This window comes from Argiope bruennichi, chromosome 2 (genome assembly GCF_947563725.1).
Source record: "Argiope bruennichi chromosome 2, qqArgBrue1.1, whole genome shotgun sequence".
NCBI classification, from domain to species: domain Eukaryota; kingdom Metazoa; phylum Arthropoda; class Arachnida; order Araneae; family Araneidae; genus Argiope; species Argiope bruennichi.
This window is the reverse complement of record NC_079152.1, coordinates 2359255-2379060: the sequence shown is the minus strand read 5'-3', so window position 1 is coordinate 2379060 and position 19806 is coordinate 2359255. Positions and strand designations below refer to the sequence as shown.

General features: G+C 25.4%; 1 long non-coding RNA gene across 3 annotated transcripts; it reads right to left on the bottom strand.

Annotated features, from left to right (window-relative positions):
• Nucleotides 1–13926: 13926 nt before the first annotated feature.
• LOC129961707 (uncharacterized) lies at nt 13927–19246 on the bottom strand. 3 transcript variants are annotated; one of them, XR_008783815.1, is made up of 3 exons: nt 18981–19246; nt 15896–16026; nt 13927–14564 (listed from the first exon to the last, which is right to left on the bottom strand). It is a non-coding gene; the product is annotated as an uncharacterized LOC129961707 (long non-coding RNA). The 3 variants fall into 3 exon arrangements; XR_008783814.1 differs by having other exon boundaries at nt 18995–19244; XR_008783816.1 differs by lacking the exon at nt 18981–19246 and adding an exon at nt 17093–17180.
• Nucleotides 19247–19806: the final 560 nt, after the last annotated feature.

Here is a 19806-nt window from a genome sequence, read left to right as displayed (position 1 = left end):
TCCTCTAAAAGGTAATTAAATTCCATTTATCCTACAACTTGAGCACATATGATACTAGTTAAGAGCGCATCTGCCATACAACCGCCCGCTGGTTTTGTTGCCTTAGGCAAATTGGGGTAGCTTTTCAAAAGCAGCAGATAGTAAGCAGTAAATGGAAGTGGAGGAATCAATTACAGAACTGTCATACGTATCTATTTTTCTTTCTTGATGCTCGTAAAAGCATCAGTTACTGCCATATCTAAGAAATACTTCTCTCCAAATCAGCTTTCTTTGAGAAATTACATTTAAGCAATTTCATTTTGATGATTAAAATGCTAAAGAAAAATATCAAAATAATGTTTATTAAAATTAATTGATAAAAAAAAACCCTTCACTTTTAAATAGAATAGTAGATGAATAAAAATTTTACAAGATGCTGCATTCCGGTGGATATCAAATCTAAGAATAACATTAGGTCAATATTCAGATATGCAATTGTAATTTCAATCTTACTGAAGAAATATATAGTTGTTCATATATTTATCTATACTTTAACATGAGTTATAACACAGACTGCCAACTCCAGAAACTGAAAATCTATCAAACATGCTTTAAAAGATGAAAGTGTGTGTTTTGATGCAATGCATCAAAATTTCCAGTTATAATTTTAACTAAACAAAATGTTGATGTTTTCCTCTTATAATTCCCAAATATATTATTGTACAAAAATGATACTAACACCATTTTCCAAACTTAATATCAAAATCCTTTATTGATATCAATTTCATTATCATACAATTGTCTTTTTAATATAAATAAACTAAAAAAAATATTTTAGAATGCATTTCTACAATAATTTTTATTATTGTAATAAAATTCATTTCATTCCCAAGACTATCAAAATTTAACTAATCAAGTAAAGATGAATTTATTCTTTTGTCATTTATTTAAACTTGTTTTTTCTGTCACTGAACATTATGTGTTTGTTTGTATGCAATATAGTGATTACAAAAAAAAAAAAAAAAAAAAAAAAAAAAGTATAACAGCAATAATATTATTTGATAACAATAATCTTTGAAAAAAATGGAATATTATGTTTGCAGTAGTAGCTGAAAAATCTACAAACGAGGAAAACAATTCCTTATGACATCTTGAAACAACACAATTTCTCGTACCCTTCAAGATATTTTATTTGTTCAATAAAAATGCTTAGGTAAATTAACACAGCCATATTCGAAATTTTGTTAAAATACCATTTTATCATTCAGATTTAGTATTTAAAACTTAAAAAAATACATTTGGAAATTATGAAATTTTCTTCTGAAGCATTAACCAAGGTTTCTTTTATTTGCAAAATAATTATTTTTCTTCAAAAGTAAAATTTTCTTTTAAAAAAATGCTGTAAAGAAATTTAAGTGTGAGTTGATTAGTGATGGCATTCAGGTATCTAATTTTAAGGATAAATATCCACAATGGTTATTTATTTTTCAATTAATTGTATTCATATAAAAAAAAACTGTATGATCTTATATGCTAATGTTATAAAGAGGCAGAAAAAGTATAAAGATAAAAGAGAGAAAGGGAGGGAAGCATATCATATTTTTTATTTCATAAAATTTTTAAAAAAATTAATAAAAAAACAAAGAATAACACATCATACATTGAACATACTTGATTTAAATTCTTTTTAGGTACAATGAACAATAATGAGGTAGACGATTTTTTAAAAAGTAATTTTAATCAAATAAAAAAGAAAGAGTTTTTGTTTTCTTTTACTTAAAATGATATTGGAAACAAAAGTGAAAGATACTGTTTACAGTTTTTTTCCTTCCAATTTCCAGACTGTGGTTTAAGCATTAATAAGAATCATGTTTTAGAGGTAGAATTTGAATTTTGAGAGGAGTTGCATAGATTATCAGCTTTGATACATCTTGAGAATATATTATATCATATATTTCACTTGTAAATGATTGTGCTTTCTCTTTGTTCATTAAGTTTATTATTTTTTTTTCTTCCTATCAAGTTCTCTTTATCTCTTTAGAAGTTCCCAATTATATGATACATATCCAAGTTCAATTGCTCTTTCATATGTTAAAAATTTCTTTTTTCTACTTTTGTGAATACAATAGCCCAGGAAGTTCTTTCAGTTGCATTTAAAATGTACAAAACTACGTTGATTTTTAAAATACCGGTTTCATACAAACTCCTTCATCAAAACATTTTTTGTGATCCTTCTGATATTTTTAATTCTCTGTCCATCCTTTTTTCTGTAATGAATAAAATTTGTCTTCAGTTGATTGCCATCTATTTTCTTTTATTGATCCAATTGATATATGTAAGTTAAACGACTCAGACAGTTTTAACCTACTTGTGTCATTAGTTTAAAATTTTTACTGAAGGTGAATTGAATCAATACTAAATTATTTTTGAAAATTAGCCTTTCTTAACGTTTTTATAATGGGGGCAATGGAAATTGTTTTAAAGTCTCCAAGTGACTAAAGTCATATTCTCCAAGTTATTAAATTCCTATTGAACAAATGAATTCGCAGATAATTTGATTCAGAGATTACGATTATTTTTATTAAATTGTAAATAATTTTTTTCAATTTAACAAAAACAGTGTTAAATTCATTATTCCATTGCAATTATCATTACTTTAAAACAATAAAAATTATTTTCCCATTTTATTTTTCTAAAACATTTTTTTTTTCTATATCCTCATAAAAATTGTCTTTTATTAATTCAGTCAAAACCTTAATTTTAGAAGATAAAGTAGGTATATAAACTATACAAGTTTTATAGGTTTTAAGGATTTTCATCATCCTTTATAAATTTTTTTACACAATATCTCAGAAATATTCACCACTTGGTATTTATCTACTCATTTGAATCAGTTAAAACAATATTAGTATAGCATTTATTAAGGTGGAGTAAATGTTTCTTATTTTGTTAATGGTTTGGTCAACTAATATACATTTGTATATTATAATAATGAATGCTTGTGAAGAAAATCACTTTTATTTCATGAATTATCACTGAAAATCAAAATGAGAAGAAATTAAGCTTACAAAAATTAAGGAAAAGAAAAATATCTTGAGAAAATGTAGGTGTTGAATAAAATATGACTTAAATATTATGCAAAAATTAACAAATGATATTTTACAATTTAATTGAAAATTCTACTGACTAATTTAGAATATACTAATATTTTTATATTAAATTAAAAATTTTTTTTTTATTTTTTGAAATTAAAAATTACATTCCAAATTTTCTTTAAAAGTTTAACTTCTGTGCATTATTATAAAAATAGAAAATTCAACATTTAGAACAAATTTATCCAAGATATTAGAATTTTTAATACAATTTTTCTTTTAAAATATTATTACACCAATCATATAATTAGAAATAATTGATTCTATTACCTTTTAAAATTTAGTTTGGCTACTTTCAATCAAAATTCTGATTTTTAGCATTAAAAGAAGAATTAAATTGCTGTAAGCATAAATAAATGTATTAAACATTTATGAAAAAAAATTAATAAATTAGAATAAGAAATATATGTATTGAAAAAGTACTTTTTAAAATCATGTAATATTAATCAACTTATGCATATAATTTTTAATTCAATATAAATCTTATTTTAACAAAACAAAAATTAGTTTTTATTAAATAGAAAATATTGAATAATTTGATGATTCCTTTGAGGATTTTTGGTTATCATACTTTGTTGACAGAGAATAAGCCATATTTTATCAAAAACTTAGCTAAAATTATATATATATATCTTTACAATGCATATTTTTACAAGTATGAATTATACAATTTGAAAACAAATTTTAATGAGTTTATCATGCACATTATCAATATATATATAAAAAAAAAGAATGGACAAAACTGCAAGAAAGAGATTACAGATTTTTATTATTGCAATTTTTACGCCACAAAATATAAAGGCTTTATTGCTACTACAAATAACAAAATCAAAGCATGCCTGCAGTTATCAAAAATGTTTTAAATGTTCTATAACACTAATTTATTACTTAATTAGGTAAAAATATATATATAATTTTTTAAAAGCATCATTTAAAAAATTTTTAGCTAATTTTTAAAAAAACATTTAGCTTTGTACAACAACAAACAAACAAAATATGGGCATTAAAATTAATAGTATAAAAAAACTAAAATACTTTCCAATGAATACAGCCAAATTGCAAGAAATAAAATGAAAACTACATCGAATTTGTATTCCGAATAAAGCATCATTTTTAGCTTCCATTAAGAATTTTAATGAAACTTGTAAGTTCATTCCATTACTTTGTGAAATCTTTAAATTTCATTTAACAAACCAATAGAAGATAGAATTTAATTATGAGTTAACATATTAGTTTCTTGCCATTTAATTAATTATAAATAGAAGACGCCTGTAGAATATTCAGCTTTCCCAAGTTCCCAGCCACAGTCAACATTAATTTCTAGTCAAAAATTAGATTCATAAAACTTAATTATGAGCAAAAATAAATATAATATAACACGGTATTATTCTTTTATTAAAAAAGATCGTGCTTAAATAAGGTCTGCCTTCATAGATCCAACCGACATTCGTCCACACTCCACCCTATACATTCCAAAAATGCGCTTCATTCTTGGCGGGTAAATAAATTTTCAAATTTTGGCGAAAAAAGCTTTTCCAAAAGCAACCATACATCGATTCCCCCATTTCCATCTCTAGCGGAATGAAATCCGTCCTCCAGTGCTGCTTCCCCCCACTGCTCCCCCCTTTCAACTTCAAATGGGGGGTTCAAGCGTCCTCCGGTTAACGATTCTCATTTGTCTTTATGTGTGTGCAAGTCTTCCCTTATATATCAATTACTTCTTTTTACAAAAAATGCTATCAAATATAGCATTAATCATTTCATTATTGTTGGGAACTGAATTTTTATTTGATCGAAAAGATATTGACTCTTATCTGATTGATAAGATAGCATGAGTTTAAGTAAATATTTTTAATCCATATACTAGAATATTTTCTGAATGTTGTAATTAGTATTAATCATTTTCAATTACTGATATTTTAACATATCTTATGGTCATTTTGATGATTAATAGTATCGAGTAAGAGTGTAGGAAGTTATCCATACTTATTACATTTCAGTGAAAGATATGTCAACTCTTATGTCAGCATTTTCAATATCCATTAAAAGGTGTTTCAGTATTGCTAATGAAGAAAGATAACTGATTCATAAATCAAATAAGGATATAACCTAATAGAAAATGCAAATAATTATTAAAAAAATAAAAATAAACAGATAATTAATAAGATTAATTTAAAGACAGACAGTAGTCAGATAATTATGATACAGTGTTAAAATCATTATGTAAGCATTTTGTAACACGTCTCTCCTACATTTCTGTATCTAGAAAATTAAATAATTATATAAAAATCATTGAAATTAAATAATGTAGTGTATTGTACCATGATTTTCATATTATCAGTAACATTTCTTTTATGTGTTGATTTGTTTATTCATTTAAAGACTTAATGTTTCTCTGATTGATGATGTACTTTTTCTATAAAATTCACTTAGGCTTGAATATTAATAATAGTATTATGAGTTCCAATTTTTATTTTATTTCTGTGTCTCTAAGATTTGTATTTTGTAGACGTATTAATAATCCATATTAGATTCTTCGTAAATATTACCTGAAATATAGTTTAAATATGATTTCATATTAATGATAACTTAAGTTATGTTTAATATATCAATTTTTAAATAGAATATTATAAATTCAGCTATGCTTGGAACCGTCTACATGTTCCTAGCTCTTTTTTTCCCTTTCATTGATCAGTCATCAGGAAGCAAAAATTTTGTTACATATTTGTTTTTTCACCCCTTTGTACTTTTCCTTTTTTTTCCATCAACCTCACACATTGGCCTTTTAAGAAAATTATTTTTAAGATGTTTAAATATGAAATTCAGTAAATTTTCTCAATTCTTTATGATTTTAAATTGATTTCTGAAACAATGGTTGCACATAATCTAAAGTATGGAAATAATTATAGTATCAGGCTGTGTGACTTAATGTTGTCTCATATTCATGAGTGTCACACTTAACACAGTTCAATTTAATATTATCAAATGTTAATTATTCAGTTATATAATAATATTGTGTAATGAATATATGTTGATTCTGTTGAATTCTGTTGATTTATTATATTGTTGGGCTATTAAGGTATTAGTTAACTATAGCCATGAAAAAGTTTAGATGCTGTTTTTTTATTAATTGTTATAAATGTTGATCTATTGTAAATAAGTAAAGTCTTTTCCTTTTATGATTTAATTTGCTTTAGACTTCTGTGCCTCCTTTTTTTTTTTTTTTTTTTTTTTTACATTATCATATATTTACTATTTTTCAAGATTGCTTCAAGTAATTTTTAAAAATTTAGAATTTGACAATTATTTGCAGTGTATTTCAGCATTGCATGTAATTGGTTGCCTTTGACAACATTTGCCATTCAAAAGCAGGTATCTATGGTGTCAAATGATAACACTGATGCTAAAATTATAATTAATTTTTACATTGATCTCCAGATAAACATTAGGAATTGATATTGACAAAGAAATTCTTATAATTTTTCAAATTATTTTATATTTGTTGAAAAACAGTTCTTAGTTAATCATGTTAAGAGTACGTATCCTAAAGAATGTGAGGTATGCTTAAAATCTTATTCCTCAAGATCCTCTTTTGCAAATCATTTAAAACACTGTAAACCAAAAGTTTGTAATGTTTTAACTCTGCCAAAAAGCAATTGTAATAATTTATTGGAGGCTAGTGTTAGTTCTCAAGTAGAAATTGCAAAAAAACGCCCAAATTATGTTTAGTGCCAGTTGAGACAACTTTAGATACTCAATATTTAACTGATAAATGTGAAAAATCTCCCCAGTTGTATCTAGAGTGTGTTCTATTTTATAGCAGTAATGAATATTTTAATGAACACAAAAAAAATTGTACAGGTAACAAGAAGCATGAATCGTACTTTTGTAAAGAATGTAATAAAGCTTATGTTAGTGTATGGAATTTAAATAAGTATCTTAATGTTGTGCATGACATTAAAAACATCAAAACTTATTCTTTCAATTCTAAGACAAGTTTTAAAATTTGGTTAAAATCTGAAACTATTGGCACTCATATTTATTTTTAAAAAATCTGCTGGTAAAAAAGTATGCGGTGAGAAAACATTCTATTATTTTTCATGTTAATTTTTTCATCCGTCATATCAATCAAGGATTGATTCGAGGGCAGAACGAAATGGTAAACGTAAAAATAAAAAGGGGGTAATTCCTTTCAGTATAAGTTGTCTTGTTAAGATTTGCATATGTGAACAGAAGAATTTTATATAGCTTACATAATATTATATTCATAACTATCAAGTCGGTTACAAGAACACTAAATATCAAACCCTTAAGGAAAGTTCATGTGATTTAATTAAATCTTACTTATTACTTTCCTTTCCCATTTCCAAAATTGTAAGTTTATTACGTGGCGATGTAGGATGTCGAGTTAATAGAAATTTTTTTGCTGAAAAGGAAGCCTTCATATCTCGTAAAACTGTACACAATTATTTGAGGTGGTTGCGCAATTCAATTCAACCAGCCAATGATGCCATGTCTGTTTCTTGTATAGTAGAGGAATTAAGGAAAGAGCCTTACAATCCTATTTTAATTTTTAAATTACAGAAGTCAAAAACAATTTGAAGCCCTGGTGATTTAGATTATTTGCCAAATTATGAAAGTTCTTTTGCATTAGGTTTACAGACTAAAGCATAAAAGGATATGTTAGTTAACCATACAGATAAAATTCTGCTGTTATGTTTTCGTGCTTAGAAAAAGCAGTTAACTTCAAAAGTATGTGATAAGTTTCGCCGTCAATAAATGTTACGGGAGTTATTAAAAATAATGAAGGAAGTGTCTGAAATAAATTTTGAAAATAACTTTCAATGTTTATCGACTGCACATGCGATTTCCACTTGGTAATACCAATACTTACAATTATTACGAATCTTTTCACAATCAGCTAAAAACAATATATCTTGAGTGTAAGTATAATAGGCAAATAGATGATCTTGTTTGAACTCTTTTGAAAATAGAAAGGAATTGATTTCTAAAATATTCTTGTAATGTTATTAATAATATTCCTACTCATTCCGAGTTCACTAAAACTGTTATAGAGAAACATGACAGGCCTGTAAAAATTCAGAATATAGATGTCATTGAATATGACAATCATTGGGAGGTTAAGTCTCAGTCTCTAAAAAGAAAGATATATGTAGTAAGAAAAATTGCAGATGCTTGTGTTTTATTGGATCATTGCAGCTTTAAATATTCAGATATTATTTATGCGGCCTTGTGCAGTCATTTCTATCATCGCTTTTGCGAAGACTGCAGCAACTTGTGTAAGCACATACATAAAATTCATTTAATGTCTTCCAAACCTAATATGTACACAACTGATGATTTTCATGAATTTGATGAAGAAAAGTTTTACAATTAATTCTGATATTTTAAGTGAAAATTAAATCCCAACATGTTATCTATCAAGAAGTGCAGATCAAAGGAGGCAGGGTTCAAAAAGTTATGTTCGGAAGTATTAGAATTAATAGAAATTCCTCAAATTAAAGAAATCATGTTAAATAATGTAGTTAGTTCTTTGAATAATTTAGTAGCTGGTATGCGTGGGATTTTGAATCTTAAAAATAATCCGGCTTCTGTTACACCTAATGAAAAAATTAATCCTCCGATTAAGTTTTTAAAAACTTCTCATAGAAAACGAAAGGAACTGCTCGGGCCGTGAAAAATGTAATAAGAAGCAAAAATTAAATGAAGGACTTCTTGATGAACTTAATAATATTTTTGAGCAAGACGCAGATATAAAATACTTTAATGTTAAAAATTCTGAATGTGTTAATCTTGACGTGTTTCAGAGATTTAATAAGTTTAATGTCACAAATCCTATTGCTACAATATTAACTAATTAATAATATTGATCTTTCATTTTATATGTTAAAATCTTTAGATCCATATGTTGCTGTCAAAGGAGAAAAATATCTTAAATCAATATCAAAGGTTGGCTATACGATTCAGTTATTGATGGATTTATTTTTGTATTAACTAGAAGATTCACAAATTTCAAAGCTATAGAATCTTTACATTCTCTTTTGAGTTTTAATCAAAAAAACATTCTTCAGTTTCCTTGGATTCAAGAAATAGCAAATTTTTATTTTCTTATAATTCCTGTAAATTTAAATTCCTATTGGACATTAATTATAGCTGATTTGTAAAATAAAATATTTGAATATTTTGATCCATTTTGTTATAAGCCAGATAAGAACATTTAATACTATACATCAACATTAATAAACTGTTGGTGTATAGTATTAAATTATTCGCTCGATTCAAATAGCCACTGGCAGATTGTTTTTCCACGTCATGTAAAGCAAATATACGATTTTAATTGTAGTTTCTATATTAGTTACTATGTGTATCAAAAATGAAAGAATTTGTCATTGACTGAAAATTTCAATATAGTTGCTTTTAGAGCATTAGTGTTTGCATAAATCACTGCAGGCTTAAATTTTTAAAATGCTAATTTTGTTTTGAATACACATTTTCAGCACTGTATGCTCACTACATTTCTTTAAGTAGTTAAAAATAATGGGAATTGGACTGTACACCATTAATATTTTAAATTAATAAAATTCCCAATGGTTGGGTTTAGGTGATTGTCTAGACATTTTCTGGCTTTCACTTAAGCTCTTAACTTTTAGGAAAAATCCTTGTTTGTTTCAGTAACAATCAAATGCGAATTATCAGTGTTGCATTGATGTGAGAATGGAGAACCCAAATTCCTAGTAAGTATATGGAGTTTAAATCTGTAATATAAATTAAAAGATTATGATGTGAATTCTAGATATTGAAGTGTGTGCATTTTTATGTGCTTGAAGGGTTGAAAAAATTAAGTACTCATGTTGTTGCTTGCATTATTAAAAATCCCATTTTATTTATTTTGTCTTCTAATAAAGGAATAACATTCCCAATGGTTGGGTTTAAATGATTGTCTAGATATTTTCTGGCTTTCTCCTAAGCTTTTAACTTTTATGAAAGTTTCTTTTAAGTATTTTAGATTCAGCTGAAGTAATCAATTCTGCATTGAAATTGGAATGTAGAACTAATTTTCAGGAATGTTCAAGAACCTTTTTAAATGTGGGAAGCTTTATTTAATGTAAGCTGAAATGTACTGTAAATTTTTTTCAGTAATAGGAAATGAAAATTCAGTTAAAGTGGTTTACATTTGCATCTGAAATAATCCTGTTATGTTAATTGAAAATGTAATCAATTGTTATTCAAATTGTGATATTTTCTTGTTACTTATAAACTTATTAATTAACAGCCAACTTAAAAGCCGTATTCACTTTCTTTATCTTATTTCTAGATCTTTTTTGTTGTCTTGGTTTTTGGCAATAACATTTGAATATTACAACAACAAAAAATATATATATATATATTTTTCAATTTTCAGTCAGTTTTTAAATAATTTAAACATGTGTTTCAATAATATGTTTGTATACATACATACACACACAAGACATATAACATGCAAAAATGCATTATGCTTGTATGAAGGGAAAAAAAAAAATGATCTTTCAATGTTTTGCTATCATGTTAACAAAAGCTCAAATTAATAGGCTACAAAAAACTAAAACTAATAGGCTCACAAAAAAACTAAATCCATGAAAACGTAATTCTTAACATGTATCTATGAAATAAAGTATGAAAAATGATAATTTTTAGAAGAACAATTGCAAGAAAAAGATTTCTGTAACTTAAAATACCTTTTATTTATTCGATAGTTATAGTCAGATCAATGCCTTTGGAGTTTACCTTGACCTATTAATGCTTATGATTGCAATATAAATTTTTACTGATATATAAACTGAGAGTTATGATTTGAAATGAAAATATTAGTTTTTATTAATAAAAATACTTTTTAATATTTTTATTTGCTGAAAAAATTAGTAAATCATAGCATCTTATGATGATGTTTTAGACCTCTATATATTAATCAGAATTTGATCATTGTAAAATCAAGCACATCTAAATAAAGTATAAATGCCCAAAAGCTGTGATTTTATTCATCTAAGTTTAGTATAGAAATATAGCCAATAAAAAAATCATGTTTGAATTTAAAATTATCAACTTTATTAGATGTCTTTGCCGACATGGCTAGTTTGTCAGGAAATTGGTTGTACTTAATTTCAATTATGTCTCGAATTTAACACTGTAGGTCAAATGATGTGGCCTGTAGAGAGTCAACAAACATACAATCCTCTTGATTATTACTATAATAAAGATAATTTTTTTTAAAAAATGGATCAAAAGTGATAAATCTTGTGCTTTCTCCTTTTCTGACAGTAAAATAATTTTAATAATATGTAAATATATAATATATTAAATGAAAAAAATAATGTTTATTTTAGATCAAACAATACTTAGTTATATATTATAAAAGAACAAATAGAAAAAAGAAATGTATTTTTATGATTATTTGAGATGTTGTTTTTTTAAAATTTAAAATCTAAAAATCCTTTATTTAAATATTTATATCAGTATATGTTTTGCTATCTAAAGTATACAAGTAAGATTGGCAAAAAATCATTACTCCTTTTCAAATTATGTTAGCCATTTCAAAAACATTATACAAAAGTTAGCAAATATTAAAAGTGATATTGCTTTATTAAAAAGATTCTTTATTTTTAATATTTGTTTATTTCTGTATAATGTGATTAAATTCATATGTTCTGTACTAATCTAAATGGTATGGTATGAAATAAGAAAGATGAAATATTTAGAGAAAACTTCTGTATGCAATCTGAGAAAAATGTGGCTTAATTTTAGAAAATATATTCTCATAAACACATCTATCAATAATTGTCTTGTAAAAATGTTTATATTAATAACAAAATTTTAATAAAATCACTAAGAGACTACATATATACAGGTATAGGACAAAATAATACAAACACCTGTGAAATAATGGAAACTCTTTATTAATGGACAGAAAAACATATAAACAAACAAATAATATAAAACAGTTTTGAATGCATGCATATTTAGCTTTGATATCTGTATCATTGAATTATTTCATGTTTCATTTGACTCCCACATTATTAAATTATTGTTAAATCAGTTATTATCCAACTGATACTTATGAAACAGTTAATTGCTGATCCTGCATTAACAATGTATTTTAGTACAAACATAATACGGTGGTCCTTTTTTCCTTTTCTTTTTTAAATTCAGTTTTTTTTAAATAAATGAATTAAAATAAGAGCCTAATTCATGCCTCAATGAGAACAAAGGTTAATAATTACTATGTAATCTAAATTTCCATATGATTTAATTATTGGAAATATTATATATAATTGCTTATTGATTTTTTTTTTTTTTTGAAAATGTACCTACTTTAAAAGAAATATGTAAAACTAACAATTTGAAATAATAAAATTTCTTATTCATAATCAAAAAATGGGTCCCTTTTTCTTGAATATTTTACTAAACTTTCGGTTACATATATATATAAATATATAACTGAAAATTTATGATTTGAAATGTAAATGTTCATTTTTATTAATGAAAATAATTTTTTATATTTTTATTTGCTGACAAAATTTGTAAATGATAGGATCTTATATTAAGATAATGTTTAAAGTTCTAAAATATTAAATTATAATAAGAATTTGATCCTTGTAAATTCAAGCACATCCAAATAACTAAGGTTAGTAGAACATATAAATGCCAAAAGCCGTGATTTTGTCCATCAAAGTTTAGTATAGAAATATAGCCAATGAAAAAATTGTGTGCTAAATTTGAAATTTAATTATCAGCTTTATTATTTATTAGCTGTCTTTGCCGGCATAGCTGGTTTGTCAAGATATTGGTTGTATTTAATTTCAATTATGTCCCAAAATTGATACTATATTTCAAATGGTCTGGTCTGTAGAGTCAACACAAAACATTCATCATTATCATTATTAGAATAGAGATTATCCTTTAGAGAATGGATCAAAAGTGATAAATTTAGTGCTTTCACCTTTTCTAAAAGCAAGATAATTTATTATGCAATTTAAAATAGTATATATATATATATATATATATATATATATATATATATATATATATATATATATATATATATATATATATATATATATATATATATATTAAAAGAAAAACATATTTTTTTAATTTAAAAATCTAAACAATACATTATTTAACAATTTATATCATCATATGTTTTGCTACCTTTAGTGTAAAAATAAGATTTCAAAGAAGAGTGGCAAAAAATCATTACTCCTCTTCAAATTATGTTAACCACTTCAGCTAGGTTAAAAATATTTAAATGAAAAGAGAAAAATTAGTGTTTTATAATATTCATTTATTTGTTCAATTGTAGGTGCTATCAAAATGCTACATTCTCCATATATATATATATATATATATATTGAACAAATTAATCCTCATTTTACATACATTATAAACATTGCATTATGTTTAAATGCATAAAAACAAGCAAATATTAAAAATGGTATACTTTATTGAAAAGAATAATTTCATCTAATATTTCTTATTTCTGTATAAAGCAATTAAATCTAGATGTGCAACACTAATCTAATTGGTATTGTAAGAATTAAGAAAGGTAAAGCATTCTGAGAAAACTTCTACATGCATTTAAAAAAATTTTTTAGAAAAAATACTCTCAAAAACATATCTATTGAAAATTGTCTTGTAAACCTGCTTCTTACAATTGCAACATAAAAATTTAATAAAATTGCTAAGAAATTAGGTTACATGTAAATATTCATTTACTTTAAAATTTCTTTGAACACTCCGGATGAGAAACTCTGTTAAAAAATAGAGAACATTAATATTAATAATGTTTGTGTACAGCAAAAGCAATGGTAGTAATAATGATGAGAATTATCTGAAGTATGCAAGTATGCATTTATCATACAAGTTTGTGAATTCCATTACTGAATAATTTTAGGAATTTCAGACGAAAAATGAGAACAAATAGTTTATTTTAACCCTCAGTGACACAATAAATATATTAATGGTCCAGAAACCATAACAGTATATAATAAAATTGTCAATGAAATGTTTTTGCTGTAATTTTTAAAATTCTTAATTAACCCCCTTAACAGATCAATTTCAGGAAATACTGCATGTATGAAAAATATGCAAGAAAAAAAATTTTAAGGTTGAGAATTGCAGATGAAACAAATCTGAGGATTTGAAATTCTTGGAAATAAAATTTTATTGCATTTCTCTAAATTTTCTTCATAGATATATAATATATATTTCTGAAACAAGTTTGAAAATATAAATATAAAGATATAACCTTATTTTGAAGTTCTCACAGATATGATCAATTATTTTCCCTTGACTTGCAATAAGTCTTCTATCAGATCCAGAATTCAAAATATTCATTTTCCATCTATTTGTATTTAATCACCACTGACAATTTATTTTCTGAAATAGAAATAAGGGTAAAATTAGATGCCTGATGCAAGGAAAAAAGCATTCATATTAATTTGTCTTTTCTTTATATTACAACATTTTTGAAATAAATCAACATTTTCAAAATAAAACTTTTTTTTTTTGTCTCCCATATAAATCTTGTTTATTTTGGCCAGGTTAACATGAGTTTGCCATCTTTGCTATAAAAAATGAGAGGAATTTATGAAAGAGTTAAGCAATTTAAAATGCAATTAGAGAGAGCTTTTGTGTAAATATTTAAAATAAATTATTACACCCATGGGTGTAGAATCCTTTTAATTAAATAAATGTCAGTTTGATGGCAGCTATATTTTGAATGCCTGCTAGTTGATACTGATCATTTGATGGTAACTAATTACATGTTTTGTTTTTCATTATGTACATGTTAAGGTTTTTGAGCTTTTACTCCAAATAGATACTTAAAGCAGATTGTCAGTAAAACTAGTAATGAAAAATATGATATGTGTATTTATATTTTGTATATAAATTATAAGCATGTAATTTCAACAGAACAAATATATCAATAAGTTTAACACTTAAATAATGACTAGAATAGTTGTGAAAGGATTAAGCTGTATGAAACAAGAAAGGTGAAATATTCTGAGAAAATTTCTGCATGCATTCTAACAAACAGAAATATGACTTAATTTTAGAAAACATACTCTCATAAACACAACTAGTGAAAATTGTCTTGTGAACATGGTTATATTTGCAACAAAAAATTTAAATAAAATCACTAAGAAATTAGATTACATATAAATACTCATTTACTTTAAAATTTCTTTGAACACTCCGCATGAGAAATTCTGTTAAAAAATAGAGAACATTAATATTAATAATGTTTGTGTACAGCAAAAGCAATGGTAGTAATAATGATGAGAATTATCTGAAGTATGCAAGTATACATTTATCATACAAGTTTGTGAATTGCATTACTGAATAATTTTAGGAATTTCAGACGAAAAATGAGAACAAATAGTTTATTTTAACCCTCAGTGACACAATAAATATATTAATGGTCCAGAAACCATAACAGTATATAATAAAATTGTCAATGAAATGTTTTTGCTGTAATTTTTAAAATTCTTAATTAGCCCCCTTAACAGATCAATTTCAGGAAATACTGCATGTATGAAAAATATGCAAGAAAAAAAAAATTTAAGGTTGAGAATTGCAGAGGAAACAAATCTGAGGATTTGAAATTCTTGGAAATAAAATTTTATTGCATTTCTGTAAATTTTCTCCATAGATATATAACATATATTTCTGAAACAAGTTTAAAAATATAAATATAAAGATATTACTCTGTTTTGAAGCACTCAGAGATATAAACAATTTTTTTCACTTGACTTGCAATAAGTCCTCTACCAGATCCAGAATGGAAAATATTTTTCTTGCGTCTATTTGTATTTAATCACCACTGATAACTTATTTTCTGAAATAGAAATAAGGGTGAAATTAAATGGATCATGCAAGGAGAAAATCACTGATATTAGTTTGTCTTTTTTTATATGACATTTTTGAAATACATCAACGTTTTCAAAAAGAAAACCTTTTTTTTTTTAAAGATGTTTTAAGCAGGGAACATATAGTAAGACAAGCATAAATTATAATAATATATAAAAATAATCATGACTATGCATATTATATATTACTATAACTTTCAACTTGTAAATTCATATATAAATTAAATTTATTCAATAGACAGATTAAAACAAAGAATTACAGCAGCCAGCTGCATTTCCCAATTATAAAATTGAATATGCTTTAAAAATCTAAAATAATGTTGAATAATTCAGAATGTTTATGCAAAACAGAATATTTTACAAATATGTTAATTTTTAAAAAAATTACTGGTTATTAACTAATTTACCCGGACTAGAAGTTTGATTATTTTATTAAACTTGATAATGTCTGAAAGTTTCACAGTTTTTGAAAATCTTATTTATATATACATTTTTATTTTCCAAAATAAAATGCAGGATTTTAAACCTCTGAAAAATTTGTGGTTCAAGAAGGTAAAAAAAATCTAGAATACAATCATTCTAATATAATAAAAAAATCTAAACCGATTCTAATATTCAATATACACAATTAAGAAGAATGACAAACAGAATTATTTGTCATTCCATATTAAAGAAATTTAATTGGCTTTTTTGATAATTTCATTGTATAAGTGAAATTGGTATTTGAATTAAAACAATCAGACACAAAAAATATTATAAGTCATATTTTAATAATGGAACATGATACACAAATAAAATTTAATTACATAATATGATAGAAATCTACTAATAAGCATCAAATATAAATCTACAATAATAAAGTAAGATTTATCTTTTAAAAAATTCTCAGATATAATGAAATATACATGGTAATTTATCATATACATATTTTCTTTCTGAATGTATAAAAACGTTTGTAGTGCTTTTGTTTTCAGCACATTATGAAATCGTAACTATAACAGAATAAAGAGATCCATAATTTTAAACATGCATTACCATTCAATGTAAAGGAATTTTCAATAAACATTTTCACTTTCAAATGGAAAAAAGCATTTTCTTAAAAAATTTTATAAGGAAAAAATCCTATAATAAAAGCAAACACAGTTCAAAGACTTTAGAAAACAAAAGCAAGATTTTTGCTAGCTGAATGCAAGATATACTTTCAATTCCCACTTTGCTGTGGAATTTATTTACCCAATTGAGTATAATCTTTTGTCCATCTTTTATAACAATGGTCAATGAAATGTTTTTTTTTTTTAAATTATAAAAATAGTTGTGTATTAGATTTATTATCAACTAGCCGCCTTTGGCGACCAGCTGGTTCGCCAATCTTAATGTGCGTTTAAATTTTAATAATTAAATATTTTACGCAATTCCTACTTTAATAGATTCTTCATCAAAATATTTTAAAACTTCAATTTTGATAGTCATATAATTCACTCATAATATTATAAAGTCCTTCAATCATAACGTAATATGTATCTCTCTAATTTTCTGTTAGCTCCCGTAGAATTTATGCTTTAAATTAAAGTGGAACGAATTAATCTACAATTAATATAATAATATATTTTTACTGAAACAAAGAATTTTTTTATAATATGATTACTGATAACAGAGTCACTGAGCGTTTAAACTTTCTCGGCACTATAATAAGAATATCTTTCTTAATTTATGTAATATCTCAAGAATTTGTCAACAAAATTTTCTCAGATGCATCAGGAACAGATCGATTCATTAACAATGTTTAATTTTAAATGCATCAAACACTCGAAAAATAAAATGAATCGTTTAAAATAATCGGTCGAAAACAGGTTTTAAAAAACTACTTAAAAAACGATGTACTTAAAACTATAAGCATATACAAAAAATATATAACTAACATAAATACAATTTAATTACAAAAGCATGCAACTAACCTAAAAATAATTTAAATCATTGAAAACAGGTTAAAAAAAAACTACTTAAAAAACGATGTACTTAAAACTATAAGCATATACAAAAAATATATAACTAACATAAATACAATTTACTTACAAAAGCATGCAACTAACCTAAAAATAATTTAAATCGTTGGTTGATAATGGTTGTCATGGCAACAATCGGAACACAATGCGCAGGCATGAATTTTCTTCGCCAATTACGGTAATGCAAATGCGTGAATTTTTCTACGCCAGTTGGGGTAACGCTATGCAGATTATACATTTTTAATTTCCTTTATTCTATGTTATTTTAATTCAAAAGTACTTCAGAATGAATCTGAAACATGGATTAATTAACAATGATTAATTTTAAATGCATAAAACATTAAGAAAATAAACAGAATCGTTCGAAATAATCCGCCGAAAAACATTTAACCCTAGCCTCATTACTGTTGGGAGGAGAAAAAAAATGCTGACGCCTTACTGATTTGGCGGTGGGGAAAATGGAAGATTTTTTTGGCGGAAAAGTTGGCGGTGGGAAAAATGGAAGATATTTTTGGCGGGAAAGTTAGTTTTTAATTAATAATTAAAATTGTAATTTAAATTTCAAAAAAAAGGACCCCAGGTGCACATTCCCGACCTCTAAGGTATACATGTACCAAATTTGATAGCTGTATGTCAAATGACCTTGCCTGTAGAGCGCCAACACACACACACACACACACACACACACACACACACACACACACACACACACACACACACACACACACACATTGAGCTTTATTATAAGTATAGATATAGATATATAAACTTCCTAAAAATATATGGCAAAATATTTCAGCTAAATAAAGTAGGTCTTTCTAAATATAACTTATATGCTAAATGATCTGAAAAAAAATGGTATGAAAGATTTCATAACAAGTTATCTTATTAAAAAAAGATAAATATTAGTTAGAACTAACGTTTAATTCTATACCTGCTGTAGCGTGAATCCGCAATTTTCGACGAAGCGAGTAACAACTCAACTCCGTATTGAAAACAACAACAACTGGGAATCAAACTTGAAAAACGGAACTGCGTTGTGATCAGCAGCTGAAAAGATTCTGAACTATTTTCTTTCGGAAATGCACTCATTTAAACTTAATATGTATATAGAATAGCTTGTCTTGTCGTAGAAATAAATGTTATAGTTTATTTTTTGAAGGAGAGTAGTTTTTTTGAATCACAGTAAAAGAACCCGTGTACCATAGGCGAGTACACGACACCTGCTTAACTGACATGGGCAGTTACTCAAACAGAAATATGTGATTCAAATTTTTGAAGCATGCACAGTTTGCAATTATTGTATCCATATAAAACATTAATTCACAAAATAATTAAATTTATAATTCATTGAAAGATAATATTTTTTTCAAATTTCAGTTATTTATAAATAACTGAAAATATTTCAAATCCCTAATACTAAATTATTAAAGCTTTTAATGCTCGATTTTAGGCAATTACAAAATATAAATATGAGAACGCAATAATAAAATATTTTTTAATTCTGTCGTGCTTAAAATGAATCGAAAATACGTTCAAAATATTTCTAACACATACGGCTTTCGGACCTTTACTATGTCCGAATGTATTCGTATAGATGGCGATAGTTGTCCAGTAACGGCAGCGGTAATGTCGTGATGATTCGGAGTTCCGCGGTGTGACAAGGTGTTCATGAGCACCTCCACATCATCATTTGGAATAGATTACTTTAATTTGTAAGTTTAGGGAAAGTTAAAATGAATTGAA